Source organism: Triticum aestivum, chromosome 1A (genome assembly GCF_018294505.1).
Source record: "Triticum aestivum cultivar Chinese Spring chromosome 1A, IWGSC CS RefSeq v2.1, whole genome shotgun sequence".
NCBI lineage: Eukaryota > Viridiplantae > Streptophyta > Magnoliopsida > Poales > Poaceae > Triticum > Triticum aestivum.
Genome location: NC_057794.1, coordinates 87476745 through 87493669, shown reverse-complemented (window position 1 = coordinate 87493669; position 16925 = coordinate 87476745).

The window sequence follows — 16925 nt, the reverse complement described above, 5'->3', positions numbered from 1 at the left end:
GATAGATGTTTATTTGGCTTGTAGAATCCATGGATTTATCCGAACTTAGTTCGTCGACAAGAGAAATTCTGCAATGCTTGTGAGGATGACCGAGTGTTAGAATGTGAGATTCGCTAAACCATGTACAAGGTAATGATTTGGGTGCGGGATGGATTGATCACCATACTGACTTACTCTTATTATTCGCCTTGCTATATGGGATGGTAAATCTGAGTGACTTACCTATAGTAGAGAGACGACGAAATTAAGCCTTGTTTAAACCTTAGAATGGTATGATCATTTTCCCTTGTACAAGGCAGTTGTTGCCAATCGTAGGACATACAGTGAGAATGAAGCCTAGACCCATTTCCTTCAGGAGAAGCCATAAATTGATGACCACCATGAGATATCGATAGTAGTTCAGTATTGGCGCCAGACCCGTCAGCTATGAAGACCCAGTCATGGAAGAACCTTACCAAAGATTAAGGGACACAGAATTGAGGTAAAGGTTATGCCACTATCAGAAGAACCAGAGAAGGAATTTTCCCGAGAATTTGAGAAGACCGACACTATTGACAATAAGGATTGAGTATATTAGTTTTGATGGAACTATAATAATGCTTCTAAGGGTGGTAGCACCCCAGACCCCTATGACAATCGATGGATTTTGAGAAGACTCCGAACCCAACCTAATTCTTGCTAGCCTCTCCGAATCTCGAGGGCGAGATTCATTTTAAGGGTGGTAGGTTTGTAACATCCCAAAATTATAAATTTTGGAATGTTATATTAAATAGATAGTCTTGTTTGATTGTTGTGTGATTGATTGACTGAAAGTGAGTGAATTCAAAACTTTTGAAAGTTAAATGAGAGGGAATAAAAGGACTTTCCCAAACTTTCATTTTGCATTTATGATCTCCATGAATTCAAATTCTTTTCAGATACAAAACCCTCGAGAGAAGATGACATGACTTCTTCCATTTAAATAAATGAAAAGGGTTTTTGAAAATATTTGAATTTCATTTGGAAATATTTTTTCCAACTCAGAAACTTTATGAAGCTCAATGATTTTCATGAGAGAAGATAAAATGACTTCTTCAAATTATATGAAATATGAGTTGGAAGTTTCAAAGAAACCAAATTTAACACCCCTTTGAAATCATTTTCAATTTGGAGTTATTTTGGTTTTTATTTAAATTATTTTTCTGTAAAAATAAAATATATGGAAAATAGGGTAAAATGATTCCCTACATCAGAAAATTGGAGATAAATAAATTTGAAATTATTTTGGTATTTTTAAAATGATTTTTATTGGATTTTATTAGAGTAGTTGTGCTGTTTGATTTATTTGAATATTTGTTTATTTATTTGATGATACAAAAATGTTCATGTTGTAGAAAATCTTTTTCTGAAAATTTTGATATATAATATGCCTATATAAAATTTTATTTTATTTTCTTTATTCGGTTTTCCTTCTGTTTCCATTTAAAAAAAACCATATGTGCGACCCATATTTATTTATAGCCTACACGCGTACCATAGTGGCAGCGGGCGCCTCATTTTTTTTCTTCCTACATGGGCCAGGCCCAGCCAACCTTTTCATTTTTTTTTCTTAGGCCGAATTTTGTAAAAAAAAAACTACAACACGCAGCTGACCGAGTCCTTTAGGCCCGTGCGAGGCGTTTAGCCTTTTTCTTCTCTGTTTCGTTTATTTTCGTCTACGTTTAGTTCCACATTGTCTAGCCTTTGACCTCTAAGCATCTTTTCCACCTATAAATATAGATCCATAGAGACTCCAAAAATCATCTGATTCGGGTTAAATCAATAATTTTGGTTTGACTAAATTTATTAAAGAAAAATATATATTTTTCTCTCCGGTGGGGTTTCTGAAATTATCTCTTCTCTCTGAAGTCATCTTTTCTCTATCTTATAAAGGAGTTTTTCTTTGTTTTTTTATACTTCCGTAGTTTATTATTTTCTAGACTAGAACGGTAGAATAATTAGATTATTAATTAGTCTCTATATTTATATATTAGACACTGAATTCTTTTAGGCGCAATTATTTTTCTTTCATAAAACAGCTTGGTCCTGATTTTTGAAATAGCCATAACTTGTCACTCGTTTATCCAAATTAGGTGCAACAAGCGTCTATAACTTCGTCTTGTTTTCACCAATCGAGTGAACCTATCACATCAACTTTTTAAATTTTCAAATTTCGAAATTTGTTCAGATTTATATTCAAACTTCTTTTGAACATAACTTGAGTTTCGTAACTCCGATTTAGTTGATATTTTTTGCAAATCGAAGCTCTTGACCTAAACTTTTTGATAAGACCAAATCCACCCAATTTTGGTATTGTTAGAAATTGTTTTTCTGTTGCAAGAGTTAATTGCTTGTTTTCGAAGTTTTCTGAGATCTTTTCTTCGATTCTTTTGCATGATTGCTTATGTGTGGTTACTATTGCTTGCTTACGATAGATTGAACGGAGTGTGACGAGTAGAACTATCAGGAGTTATGAGTGTGAATCATCTTTGTCAATAGTACAAGGCAAGTTCACACTTTGATCATACTACCTTTACTACCCAGTTTTTATGCATTAGCCTCAACCCTCAAACATTGCATGAGTAGGATTGATAACATGTGGGTATTGGGAAGTAGTTGATGAGGTAGGAACCTATTGCCTTTTATATTCAAACCCTGGGAGTTACTTCTACGTTATGCTATACTGCCATGCTATGCTCGTAGACGTGGATTGGGTTTGAGTGTATCCATGACAGATGTGAGATTGTTACTTAATGGTCAACTTAAGGTGGCTACTTTAATACACATCTGGGTGGATTGGTTGGGGCACCCTGGAGCACCCAGTGGTTTGCCCGGGCAGCTGGAGAACCCAGTGCTTGCCCAAGGGAATCCCGGAGTACCCGTGTGATCACCCTATGGAATGCCACCCAGGCTCAAAGGGATCATAAGATTATTCATGCCAGAAACTTCCGTGTGCAGCCACAAGCTATTATGGGCTCTAGCATAGTGGAGTAAGTTGCATGACCTCTTCAAGTGGTAGGCTAGCAGATGTAGGGGATGTAGGTTGGTACGGTCTACCTGGGGTTAGAGTTAATGCTTCTGAAAAATGGTGTCTACGTCATCCGTTTCTCAAACACCATGTAGTGCGAGGAATCCAACGGAGCAGATCGAGTCTTGTGGGGAAAAGTGTGCAAACCTCTGTAGAGTGTACAAACTAATCATGATTAGCCGTGTCCCCGGTTATGGACATCTTGAGTATCTGATTATTGAATTATCATGTTGATCTCAACACTTTATCTAATTAATTTGATGGGGTTAATGATTATTATTTTCGGATTGAGTTGGAGGAACCTTCTCAATATTTATCAACCAACTTTGTAGTTAAATAAAATATATTCCTTTGCAGTAGGGAAAAATTGGCTTTTCGCAAAACATTATAACCATTGAGCCTCCACCAACCATATATGCATGTAGTGATAGTTATTATTCATCTTTATCCTATGGTGTGAATTTGCCAGTACATTCAATGTACTGACCCTTTGTGGCTGCAACGTCTCATGTTGCAGGAATCTTACGACGAGTAAGTGATACGTTAGGGTTACGATTTCTACACTCAACTTTGCCATTGGTGTTGATGGGAATCCACAACCTTGTTGTTACTTCCGCTATTATGGATTGAGGTAATAGTATTTACATTATTTATACATGTGATTTACCTCTGTTATAAATCCTCGAGTACTGTGTGTGTCAGCATACCGATCCAGGGATGACACTTAAGCACGGAGCCTTGACCGTCTGAGGTCGGGTCAGTACATTATGTTTTCATGATTATATGTGAGTTCTTGATCCTATCTTGCAAGTCAATAGTCACCTACTCTGTGTTATGATCCGGTAACCCCAAAGTGACAATAATCGGGACCACTCTCGGTGATGACCGTAGTTTGAGGAGTTCATGTATTCAATAAGTGTTAATGCTTTGGTCTAGTACTCTATTAAAAGGAGGCCTTAATATCCCTTAGTTTCCAATAGGACCCCGTTGCCACGGGAGGGTAGGACAAAAGATGTCATGCAAGTTCTTTTCCATAAGCACGTATGACTATATTCAGAATACATGCCTACATTACATTGATGAACTGGAGCTAGTTCTGTGTCACCCTATGTTATAACTGTTGCATGAGGAATCACATCCGACATAATTATCGATCATTGATCCATTGCCTACGAGCTTTTCACATATTGATCTTTGCTTAGTTACTTTTCCGTTGCCACTGTTACGATTGCTACAAAAACTACTACTGTTACTTTTGCCACTGTTACCATTACTTCCATACCACTTTGCTACTAAACACTTTGCTGCAGATATTAAGTCTTTTAGGTGTGGTTGAATTGACAACTCAAATGGTAATACTTGAGAATTTTCTTTGGCTCCCCTTGTGTTGAATCTATAAATTTGGGTTGAATACTCTACCCTCGAAAACTATTGTGATCCCCTATATGTGTGGGTTATCAAGACTATTTTTTGGCGCCGTTGCCGGTGAGCATAGCTCTATTCTCTGAGTCACTTCGGATTTATATCTATTGATCACTATGAGGAACTTGAAAGATGAAAGAACCAAGATTTTTCCCTCAACTACGAGGGGAGGTAAGGAACTACCATCTGGCTCTACACTTGATTCTCCTTCTGTTTTGAGTAAACTTGCGACACCTACTCCTGCTATTGATTCTGATATGTTGCGTGTTATTGATGATGCCACTTGTGCTATGCGTGATGCTTATAATGAAAATACTTCTATGCTTGATAATACTATGCCATTAGGTGATTTTCTTGATGAACAACTTGCTAGGGTTAAAGAGAATGAAATTATTGAAACAGACAATACAGATGAAAGTGAAGATGAAGATTCTTCCCCTAGATATGAATTACCTGATGTGCCTGAGGGTCATGTTATGGATGAAGAAACTGCTAGAGACTTTTTTGCTTGCAAAGATAGATATGATCTTAAGAAACTTTTAGCTAAGCTGAAAGAAAAGTCTTTGAATGCTAGAATGAAATATGACCCTACTTTTGCTACTTCACCTATCTGTATTTTTGATAAGGATTCTGATTTCTCTGTCGATCCTGAGTTAATTACTTTGGTTGAATCTGATCCTTTTTATGGCTATGAATCTGAAACTGTTGTGGCACATCTTACTAAACTGAATGATATAGCCACCCTATTCACTCATGAGTAAAAAATTCGTTGCCACTATATCCTTAAGTTATTTCCATTCTCATTAAAGGGTGATGCTAAAACATGGTTTAATTCTCTTGCTCCTGGTTGTGTGCGTAGTCCCCAGGATATGATTTATTACTTCTCTGCTAAATATTTTCCCGCTCATAAGAAACAAGCTGCCTTAAGGGAAATATATAATTTTGTGCAAATTGAAGAAGAGAGTCTCCCACAAGCTTGGGGGAGGCTTCTCCAATTACTTAATGCTTTGCCTGATCATCCTCTCAAGAAAAATGAAATTCTTGATATCTTTTATAATGGACTAACTGATGCTTCCAGAGACCACCTGGATAGTTGTGTTGGTTGTGTTTTTAGGGAAAGAACTGTTAAGCAAGCTGAATTGCAATTTAATAATATATTGAGTAATGATAATGATTGGACACTTCTTGAACCAACTCCTAACCCAACTCCGAAGAAAAGGGGTATTCTATTTCTCAGTCCTGAAGATATGCAAGAGGCAAAGAAATCTATGAAAGAAAAGGGTATTAAAGCTGAAGATGTTAAGAATTTACCACCTATTGAAGATATACATGGTCTTAATAATCCGACACAGGCAGTAAAGGTAAATTCTCTCTATAGATTTGATGAAGGTGATATTCCTCGTAATAAGTGTGCTAGCCAATGCTTGGATGAGTTTGATAATTTTATTGTTAAACAAGAAAACTTCAATGCTTATGTTGGTAGACAATTGAAACGTAATGCTTATCTGATTGAACACTTGAGTGATTATATGTCTAGAGTTAAAGGTGACCTTAAACTTATCAGTAAACATGCTTCTATGGTTACCACTCAAGTAAAACAAGTGCTTAAAGCACAAGATGATTTGCTCAATGAATTAAATAATAAGAAAAATGATAATGTTGTTAGAGTTGTGACTAGAGGGGGTAAAATGACTCAGGAACCTCTGTATCCTGAGGGCCACCCTAAGAGAGTTGAGCAAGATTCTCAGAGAACTAAATTTGATGCACGTAGTCCTTCTAAGAAGAAGAAAAAGAAAAATGATAGGACTTTGCATGCTCCTAGTGAAACTGTTGTTGACACACCTGAGAATCCCAATGATATTTCTATTTCTGATGCTGAAACACAATCTGGTAATGAACATGAACCTAGTGATAATGTTAGTGATGATGTTCATGGTGATGCTCAACCTAGCAGTAACAATGATGTAGAGATGGAACCTACTATTCATCTTGATAACCCACAATCAAAAAATCAACATTATGGTAAGAGAGACTTTGTTGCCAGGAAGCACGACAAAGAAAGAGAACCATGGGTTCAGAAACACATACCTTTTCCTCCCAAACCATCCAAGAAAAAGGATGATGAGGATTTTGAGCGCTTTGCTGAAATGATTAGACCTATCTTTTTGCGTATGCGTTTGACTGATATGCTTAAAATGAATCATTATGCTAAGTATATGAAAGATATTGTTACAAATAAAAGAAAGATATCGGAAGCTAAAATTTCCACCATGCTTGCCAATTATACTTTTAAAGGTGGAATACCTAAGAAACTAGGAGATCCAGGAGTACCAACTATACCATGCTCCATTAAAAGAAACTATGTTAAAACTGCTTTATGTGATCTTGGAGCCGGTGTTAGTGTTATGCCTCTCTCTTTATATGGTAGACTTGATTTGAATAAGTTGACACCTACAGAAATATCTTTGCAAATGGCCGATAAATCAACTGCTATACCTGTCAGTATTTGTGAGGATGTGCCTGTTGTGGTTGCAAACGTTACTATTTTAACAGACTTTGTTATACTTGATATTCCCGAGGATGATAGTATGTCTATTATTCTTGGAAGACCTTTTGTTAATACTGCAGGGGCTGTTATTGATTGCAACAAAGGCGATGTCACTTTTCATGTTAATGGTAATGAGCATACGGTACACTTTCAGAGGAAATAGCCTCAGGTCCACAGTATCAATGCTATTGGAAATTTTTTAATGATTACTATTGGAGGTTTTGAATTCCCTCTTCCTACTGTCAAAAATGAATATGATATTCTTATTATTGGGGACATGCATATCCCCGTTGAGGTAACCTAGTGTTATTCAAAAATTCTTCGATTTCATGTTATATGGAAAGAGTTTGTTAACAAGACTTGATCAACCTTATTAGTGGATTCCTTTTGATGAGCATGAGATGGATGAAGTTAGAAAGCACAAATCTCTGTACCCTCCTTTTAATTTCTGTAATTTAGATTAAATAGAGCAAAAATAATAATTTCTGTCTATTTTCTGAATTATCCTTGCAATAAAAATATGCCAAAAATAAAAGTTCTCCAAATGTCCTAAAAATAATATATGATTTTTTGTAGAATATTTAAGAATTACTAGCACCGAGAACATACTAGGGGCCCCACCATTTGGCCACGAGGGTGCAAGGCGCCCCCCTGGGGAGCACCCCCTGCCTCGTGGACCCCACGTGGACCCCCTCCACTTATTCCAACACCCACTCACTTCGTCTTCCTCTAGAAAAAAATCCTCCCATAGCTCAAACCCATGTTCTAGCTCATCTTGCTGCCATTTTCGATCTACTTGCTCAAAGCTCCATTCACAAAACTGTTTGGGGAGATTGTTCTTCGGTATGTGACTCCTCCAATGGTACAATTAGGTTTTGTTTTAGTGCTTTATTTATTGCAAGTTTTTGCTGCTAAGGTGACCCTGTTCTTAAGCTTGCATGTGAAATTTATATGGTCTAAAGTAGTTTTAATGCATGATATAGCCTCTAGGCACTTGTGGGAGTAGTTGCTATCAATTTTGTTGAGTTTGGTTCACTTTTATTTTGAGTCACTAAAAATTTCAGAAATTTTCAGAGGGAGAAAATGTTGAAGAGACTGTTGAGAGGATCTTCGAGCCGAAGCTCAAAGGATAAGCAGAATGAGGAGAATAAAAAGGCCAAATACAATCTTCCTCGCACTGCGGAGGTTCGGCCGGGCGAATGGCCTTGTGACGAGTTATTGAGAGCCGCTGGAATTCATGATGACTTTTATTATTTGGTTGAGAATGCATGCCTCACCAACTTCCTCCACGACCAGCGCGAACTGTATCTCTTACTCACTAATATTTTCATGCAATTTTTTTTCCACGCTAAGAAATCACCACCTTCAGTGAAGTTTCACTTATATGATGAGGTTAAGGAAATGTCACTCCATGATTTTTGTCGGGTCTGCAAGATACCCTTTGAGGGCAGCATCAAGGAACCACATCGTAGTGATGTGGATGGGTTTATTGATAGAATTGTTGTACGAGAAACTAGGAAAGTTTTCGATGCAAGAATTACTAGTATACATTTTCCTATTCTACGTTACTTTGCGATATTTGCTAGTAGATGCTTAATTGGTCGCGGGAACAGTGGAAATCTTAGTGCTCCTGATATTGTCATTTTGCGCCATGCTTTGTTTTGGGATACAACTTTCAACTTAGGCACTATTGTGCTAAATGATTAAGTCTAAACCGTACAAAGGGCCCCATCTTCGGAGGCATCTTTGCTTCACGCCTTGATGAACACTTTGAGATACCTATTAGGCATTATGAGAAAGAGGAAAAGTTGCTGCCCCCTGTTTTTCTAGATTATAAGAGTATGGTAGCACATGATTTTATTGTTAAAAATAATAAGATGCTTAAGTATAATTTGACATTTGATAAAACCCACTGTGAGATTATTACCTTGCCCGCACCCTCTTTGTTTAACATACTTTCAGGCACGTACCTCATCTTACCCGAGGCCATTTATGCATACTGGAGGTGGCACAAGTCCCAGAGCCTGAGCCTGAGCCTGAGCCTGAGCCACCACTCGACCCTTATCGGCAATCTCTTTATCAGTGGGATCCAGAGGAGATCGCCAATTAGTGGCATCCTGAGGACCCTCCTGAGTACACCGGAGAGAGTAGCTTCGAGCAGTGGCCATTGACCAACTTAGGCCAAAAGCCTAAGCTTGGGGGAGTACATATTTCTCACCGACATTACATTCATGTTCACACACTCATTCTAGTTGTCAGTGCTCATACTTTTTCATTGTACCATCCGTACTAGTTTATTTTCTTTGCCAAGCCTTCCTCTTGTGTGTTCTAAAAAACCTTAAGAAAAACCAAAAAAATTTAGCTGTAGCTTTTAGCTAGTTTACTTTCCATGCCTATAGTAGTAATAAATAAAAGAAAACCCAAAAAGATTTCTCCTTCTTATTTTTCTTGTTGGGAGCTTTCCCGTGTAAATAGTTTTATTTATTTTCTTATTCTTTGGGGGTCGAGAGGGGAAGACCATGATGAAAATGTTGAGTGGCTCTCATATGCATTATTGTTGATTTAACCAGGAGCCCATATTACCTTGTCTTCTCCCTTGTATTAAATGCTTGCAGATTCTAGCTTAGTCCAATGCACGTGCACTATTATTATTATCCACACCGTTCGGTCGTGCCAGTGAAAGGCAATAATGACGATATATGATGGACTGATTGAGATGAGAGAAGCTGGTATGAACTCGACCTATCTTGTTTTTGTAAATATGATTAGTTCATCGTTCCTGATTTAGCCTATTATGAATGAAACATGTTTCCAATGACAATTAGAGATTATAGTTGCCCATGCCATGCTTAATTAGCTAGGAGTTTATAATGGTTTACCTTGCGTGCCAACATGCTATTAAAATGGTTGTGATGTGGTATGATAGGGTGGTATCCTCCTTTGAACGATTCAAGTGGCTTGACTTGGCACATGTTCACGCATGTAGTTGAAACAAAATCAACATAGCCTCCATGATATTTATGTTCATGGTGATTTATATCCTACTCATGCTTGCACTCATTGTTGATTAATCTTAATGCATGTTCATGACTGTTGTCGCTCTCTAGTTGGTCGCTTCCCAGTCTCTTTCTAGCCTTCACTTGTACTAAGCGGGAATACTGCTTGTGCATCCACTTCCATAAACCCCAAAGTTATTCCCTATGAGTCCACCATGCCTTCCTATAACCGGTACTTACCTGCCGTTCCAAGTAAATTTGTATGTGCCAAACTCTAAATCTTCAAGTGAAATTCTATTTTGTATGCTTGAATAGCTCATGTATCAACTAGGGCTTTCTATATCTTCCATGCTAGGTGGGTTATTCTCACGATGAGTGGACTCCGCTCATCACTCACGAGAAAATGGCTGGTAACCGGGATGCCCAGTCCCATGCTCAAATCAAAATAATTGCAAACAAAACTCCCCCAGGATTGTTGTTAGTTGGAGGTACCCGTTGTTTCGGACAAGCCACGGATTGATGTTTGTTGGTGGTTGGGGGAGTATAAACTTTACCATTCTGTTTGGGAACCGCCTATAATGTGTGTAGCATGGAAGATATCGAGATCTCTTGGTTGTTATGTTGACAATGAAAGTATACCACTCGAAATATTATTTATCTCTGTTTCAAAACTAGAGCTCTGGCACCTCTGCAAATCCATGCTTGCCTCTACGAACGGCCTATCTACTTACCTTTATGTTGAGTCATCATCCTCTTATTAAAAAGCACCAGTTGGAGAGCACCGCAGTCATTCGCATGCATTGCTATTAATTTACATTGAGAATGACTGTGACTGGATCTCTTTTACCATGAATTACAATGTCTAGTTAGTCCTTGATCTTCAGGGGTGCTCTGCATTTATGTTTTGCGTTCTCAGAAAGGGCTAGCGAGATACCATCTTGTTATATCATGTTATGATTGTTTTGAGAAAGTGTTGTCATCCGAGATTTATTATTATTGCTCGCTAGTTGATTATGCCATTGATATGAGTAAACATGAGACCTAAATGTTATTGTGAATATGGTTAGTTCATAATCTTTGTTGAAAACTTGAACGCTGGCTTTACATATTTGCAACAACAAGATCAAAAAGAGTTTGTAAAAGTTTTTCTTTATCACTTTCAGTTTGTCAACTGAATTGCTTGAGGACAAGCAAATGTTTAAGGTTGGGGGAGTTGATACGTCTCCAACGTATCTACTTTTCCAAACACTTTTGACCTTGTTTTGGACTCTAACTTGCATGATTTGAATGGATCTAACCCGGATTGATGCTGTTTTCAGCAGAATTGCCATGGTGTTATTTTTGTGCAGAAATAAAAGTTCTCGGAATGACCTGAAAATCCACGGAGACACGTTTTTGAATTAATAAAAAATACTGGTGAAAGAATCAGCATCAGGGGGCCCACACCATATCCACGAGGGTGCAGGGCGCCCCCCTGGGGTGCACCCTCTGCCTCGTGGGCCCCCTGAGACTCCATCGACGTCAACTCCAACTCTATATATTCACGTTCTGGGAGAAAAAATCAAAGAGAAGGATTCATCGCGTTTCCCAATACGGAGCCGCCGCCAAGCCCTAATCTTCATCGAGAGGGCTGATCTAGAGTCCGTTCAGGGCTCCAGAGAGGGGAATCCGTCGTCATCGTCATCATCAACCTTCCTCCATCACCAATTGATGATGCTCGCCGCTGTGCGTGAGTAATCCCATCATAGGCTTGCTAGACAGTGATGGGTTGGCTGAGATTTACCATGTAATCGAGTTAGTTTTGTTAGGGTTTGATCCCTAGTATCCATTATGTTCTAAGAATTGATGTTGCTATGACTTTGCTATGCTTAATGCTTGTCACTAGGGCCCGAGTGCCATGATTTCAGATCTGAACCTATTATGTTTTCATGAATATATGTGAGTTCTTGATTCTATCTTGCAAGTCAATAGTCACCTACTATGTGTTATGATCTGGTAACCCCGAAGTGACAATAATCTGGACCACTCCCGGTGATGACCGTAATTTGAGGAGTTTATGTATTCACTAAGTGTTAATGCTTTGGTCCGGTACTCTATTAAAAGGAGGCCTTAATATCCCTTAGTTTCCAATAGGACCCCGCTGCCACGGGAGGGTAGGACAAAATATTTCATGCAAGTTCTTTCCATAAGCACGTATGACTATATTCAGAATACATGCCTACATTACATTGATGAACTAGAGCTAGTTATGTGTCACCCTATGTAATAACTGTTGCATGAGGAATCGCATCCGACATAATTATCCATCATTGATCCATTGACTATGAGCTTTTCACATATTGATCTTTGCTTAGTTACTTTTCCGTTGCCACTGTTACGATTGCTACAAAAACTACTACTGTTACTTTTGCCACTGTTACCGTTACTTCCATACCACTTTGCTTCTAAACACTTTACTAGAGATATTAAGTCTTTCAGGTGTGGTTGAATTGACAACTCAACTCCTAATACTTGAGAATATTCTTTGGCTCCCCTTGTGTTGAATCAATAAATTTGGGTTGAATACTCTATCCTCGAAAACTATTGCGCTCCCCTATACTTGTGGGTTGTTATGCTTGAAGGTACTTTCTCTTGTCTGACTGATTTGCAACTACCGACTCATCGCGTGACTGCAGACTCATCGTGTGACTACCACTCATCGTGTGACTACTGACTCATCATTACTTTCCTGTGTGTGTGTGTGTGTGCAGAATTCTGTCAAAACTTTGAGTAAGAGACTGGGCGGATTGAGACGAGCCTGGACCCCTTTAACTCCCCCATCAAAGATGAAGCTGCTATGAATGTGCTGCGACTAGAATCTCGCCTCGCCGGCGTTGCGGAGTATCTTGCACGACTGAAAGCGGCGATGTCACGGATCGACACAGAACTCTGGCCAAAAGTGACGTGTGACGCCCTGAGACTGACGCTCCAGACGCCTCCCATGTTTTGTGTTGTCCCTGTTTGTTTCATTTGTTTGTTGCATTGCATCATGTCATCATGCCATTAATTTATTGCAACCATTTTTAAACTCAAATAAATTGCATGGATCTTTGGTCCATTTAAATCAAGGGAATTCACATGGTGATATCTCTTTATAACATATTAAAAGTCTCTCAATATTACTGGAGAGCTATAATGGAAATATTCCATTAATTTGGAATCAACCCAAAACAAACTTGCATTTTAAATCCCTTTTGTGCTCATATATTTTAAATCCTTGATCTTTCTTCGATACCCACAATCCAAGTTGTGGAACTTTGAATTATTTTAGAGTGGCCATGTGTTATTTTTTCCATCTCTTTCGGTAATTATTTGGACCTCCAAGACATTTCTTTCCCTCCTCTTTTCTTTCCTGTTTTGAGAGAATGGAAAAATCCTCAGAAAGTGCAGGCCGACCCATCTCTCCTGGTTCCCAATTCTCCTAGCCCAGCAGGCCACGAGGCCCAACCTGCTCCACCTCCATCCCTGCCTTAAGGCCCAGCCGGCACCCTTAACCCTAGGCCGATCGACCCCCTCTCTTTCCCTCGATCCATTCCTCCAGCGCCGCCATCTCTCCCAATCGATCCCTTCCTTCTCCCACTCGTCTCCCTCCTACACCGCCTTCACACGCACACAGAGGGGCAACGCATCACGCCCGATCCCCTCCTGCGACCGCACTCGCTGCCTTGCTGCTCACTCCCGCGCCCAAGCCTCCTCATTCCGTCTGCTCCATGCTTCCTCCATCCATGGCGCTGGCCTCCTATGCAAGCCATCGTCAGCAGCCCCACCGCTGCAGTTCAGCAGCAAGCTCCTCCAGACGCGCCCCTATTTCCATGGCCTCGCGCGCCTTTGTCCTGCATCGCCTCTAGCCGACGACTGATGAGCCCCGCGGCCGGTTGCCCACTACTTCTCCGGACCTCCTCATCAAGTGAATGCCGAAGGTTCTCCTAGGGCTTAGACGGGAACAACTATCGTTGTCGTCGACTGGATTCGGGGATCAACCGACGGGCATGCTCATCGAGTGAATGCTGAAGGTTCTCCAGACGTGTGCGCTCGGCCAAGGTGGCTAGGCGCGCGGTCTCCAGGGCCCGAGCCTCGAAAGTCTCCCCCATGATGGGGGTCTGGAGTGCCTCCATGTTACGGCGATGCAGCTCATCCCTTTGCTCCAAGGAGAGGGCCTGGGGTTCATACTCATCGTGATCATACGACAGACCATCACCGCCGCCGCCGCTGCGACGGTATCTAGGCGGACTACGGCGAGAGTCGACCATAAGGACCTCCACCGCAGGGTCGGTGTTTCCGCACTTGAAGAGAGTGTCTACGGAGCCAGTCGACTGATCCATAGAAGGGTTCGTCGGGCTCGATTGCCACAACTTTGGGGGTGGCAGACTGGCGGGCCACCGCATGTTTCACCCAGCGCTGAAGCCGCAATCGACCAGACCGCTTGTGACGGCGTACAGCGGGGAGAGTGGACGACAAAGGTGCCGGCCGATACTGGGTCGACGGCTGCCGCAAGAGGACGCCGCAAGCACTCGCGTGAAAGTGTGCCACCCCGCGGACGGGAAGGGCCTCGACATTGAGGGGGGCCTCCTAGAGCCAGGTGGAGTCATCGGCGAAGAAAACGAGCGCGCCGAGTCAGATCTCGCGGCCCAAAGCCAGACCACCGCCGGAAACCATGTTCGTGAAGATCAGAAAAATTGCAACCTCGCCGGAAGTCGCTAGGACACCAGCCCCACGGTGGGCGCCAACTGTCGTGGGAGTAAGTCAGACAATAGAGTAGGGGGTACGTAGGAGGAGGCAAGATCCTAGCTACGGCGAGGTTGTGCACGCAAGGTTTACGAGTTCAGGCCCTTGTCGAAGGAAGTAACAACCCTACGTCTTGGTGCCCGGAGGCTTGGTCGACCAGATTATGAGTGAGAGTTACAACGGGTGCGAACCCTTGTGCCAGAGGAGGGGGTGGCTTGTATAGAGTGCGCCAGGACCCCAGCCATCCCACGTTACACGGGGTTCAATGTACATCAAGACAGGGCATTACTGGTAACGCCAGTTATAAAGAGCTATAAATGATCTTTAATACTACGGACTAAATTCCTGACCGTTGCCATCCTGAGTGACTTTAGGCCTTCTGTATTCCGAGTGGTTTCTTGTATGGTCGAGTGACTTCATCTTGGTCGAATGGAATTGGGGTTTCCGAGTGAGGTTGGAGGTGGAGTGGATTGCACTCCTTAGTGAACTCAGTCGGTTTCTTCTGTTGTATTTTGAATGTCTTTGACTCTAGGGCAGTGTCCTTGGGTAAGGGGTCTAGGTCAGGCCTATGACCCTACCCTAGGTACATGTCATCTTCAGTATCATCATACCTAGTTCAATCTCGTTACCGGCAAGTCTCTTTCCACGTTCCGTAATGCATCATCCTGCAACTTACATTGCTTGCAAGGCTTATAGTGATGTGCATTACCGAGAGGGCCCAAAGATACCTCTCCGATACTCGGAGTGAAAAATCCTAATCTTGATGTACGCCAACTCAACAAACACCATCGGAGACACCTATAGAGCATCTTTATAATCACCCAGTTACGTTGTGACGTTTGATAGCACACAAGGTGTTCCTCCGGTATTCGGGAGTTGCATGATCTTATAGTAGAGGAACATGTATAAGCCATGAAGAAAGTAATAGCAATAGAACTAAACGATCATTGTGCTAAGCTAACGGATGGGTCTTGTCCATCACATCATTCTCTAATGATGTGATCTCGTTCATCAAATTACAACACATGTCTATGGTCAGGAAACTTAACCATCTTGGATTAACGAGCTAGTCAAGTAGAGGCATACTAGGGACACTTTGTTTTGTCTATGTATTCACACATGTACCAAGTTTCCGGTTAATACAATTCTAGCATGAATAATAAACATTTATCATGATATAGGAAATATAAATAACAACTTTATTATTGCCTCTAGGGCATATTTCCTTCAGTTCAGCCCATTTGGTCCCCCAAGGCAGGTGGTGAAGGAAATATGCCATAGAGGCAATAATAAAGTTGTTATTTATATTTTCTTATATCATGTTAAATGTTTATTATTTATGCTAGAATTATATTAACCGGGAACTTGATACATGTGTGAATACATAGACAAAACAAAGTGTACCTAGTATGCCTCTACTTGACTAGCTCGTTAATCAAAGATGGTTAAGTTTCCTAATCATAGACATGTGTTGTCATTTGATGAACATGATCACATCATTAGGAGAATGATGTGATGGACAAGACCCATCCGTTAGCTTAGCATAATGATCATTAAGTTTTATTGCTATTGTTTTCTTCATGACTTATACATATTCCCTGACTATGAGATTATGCAACTCCCGAATACAGGAGGAACACCTTGTGTGCTATCAAACATCGCAATGTAACTGGGTGATTATAAAGATGCTCTACAGGTCTCTCCGAAGGTGTTTGTTGGGTTGGCATAGATCAAGATTAGGATTTGTCACTCCGAGTATCGAAGAGGTATCTCTGGGCCCTCTCGGTAATGCACATCACTATAACCCTTGCAAGCAATGTGACTAATGAGTTAGTTGCGGGATGATGGATTACGGAATGAGTAAAGAGACTTTCTGTTAACGAGATTGAACTAGGTATGATGATACCGATGATCGAATCTCGGGCAAGTAACATACCGATGACAAAGGGAATAACATACATTGTTATTGCGGTTTGACCGATAAAGATCTTCGTAGTATATGTAGCAACCAATATGAGCATACCAGGTTCCGCTATTGGTTATTGACCGGAGATGTGTCTCGGTCATGTCTACATAGTTCTCGAACCCGTAGGGTCCGCACGCTTAACGTTCGATGACGATTTGTATTATGAGTTATGTGGTTTGGTGA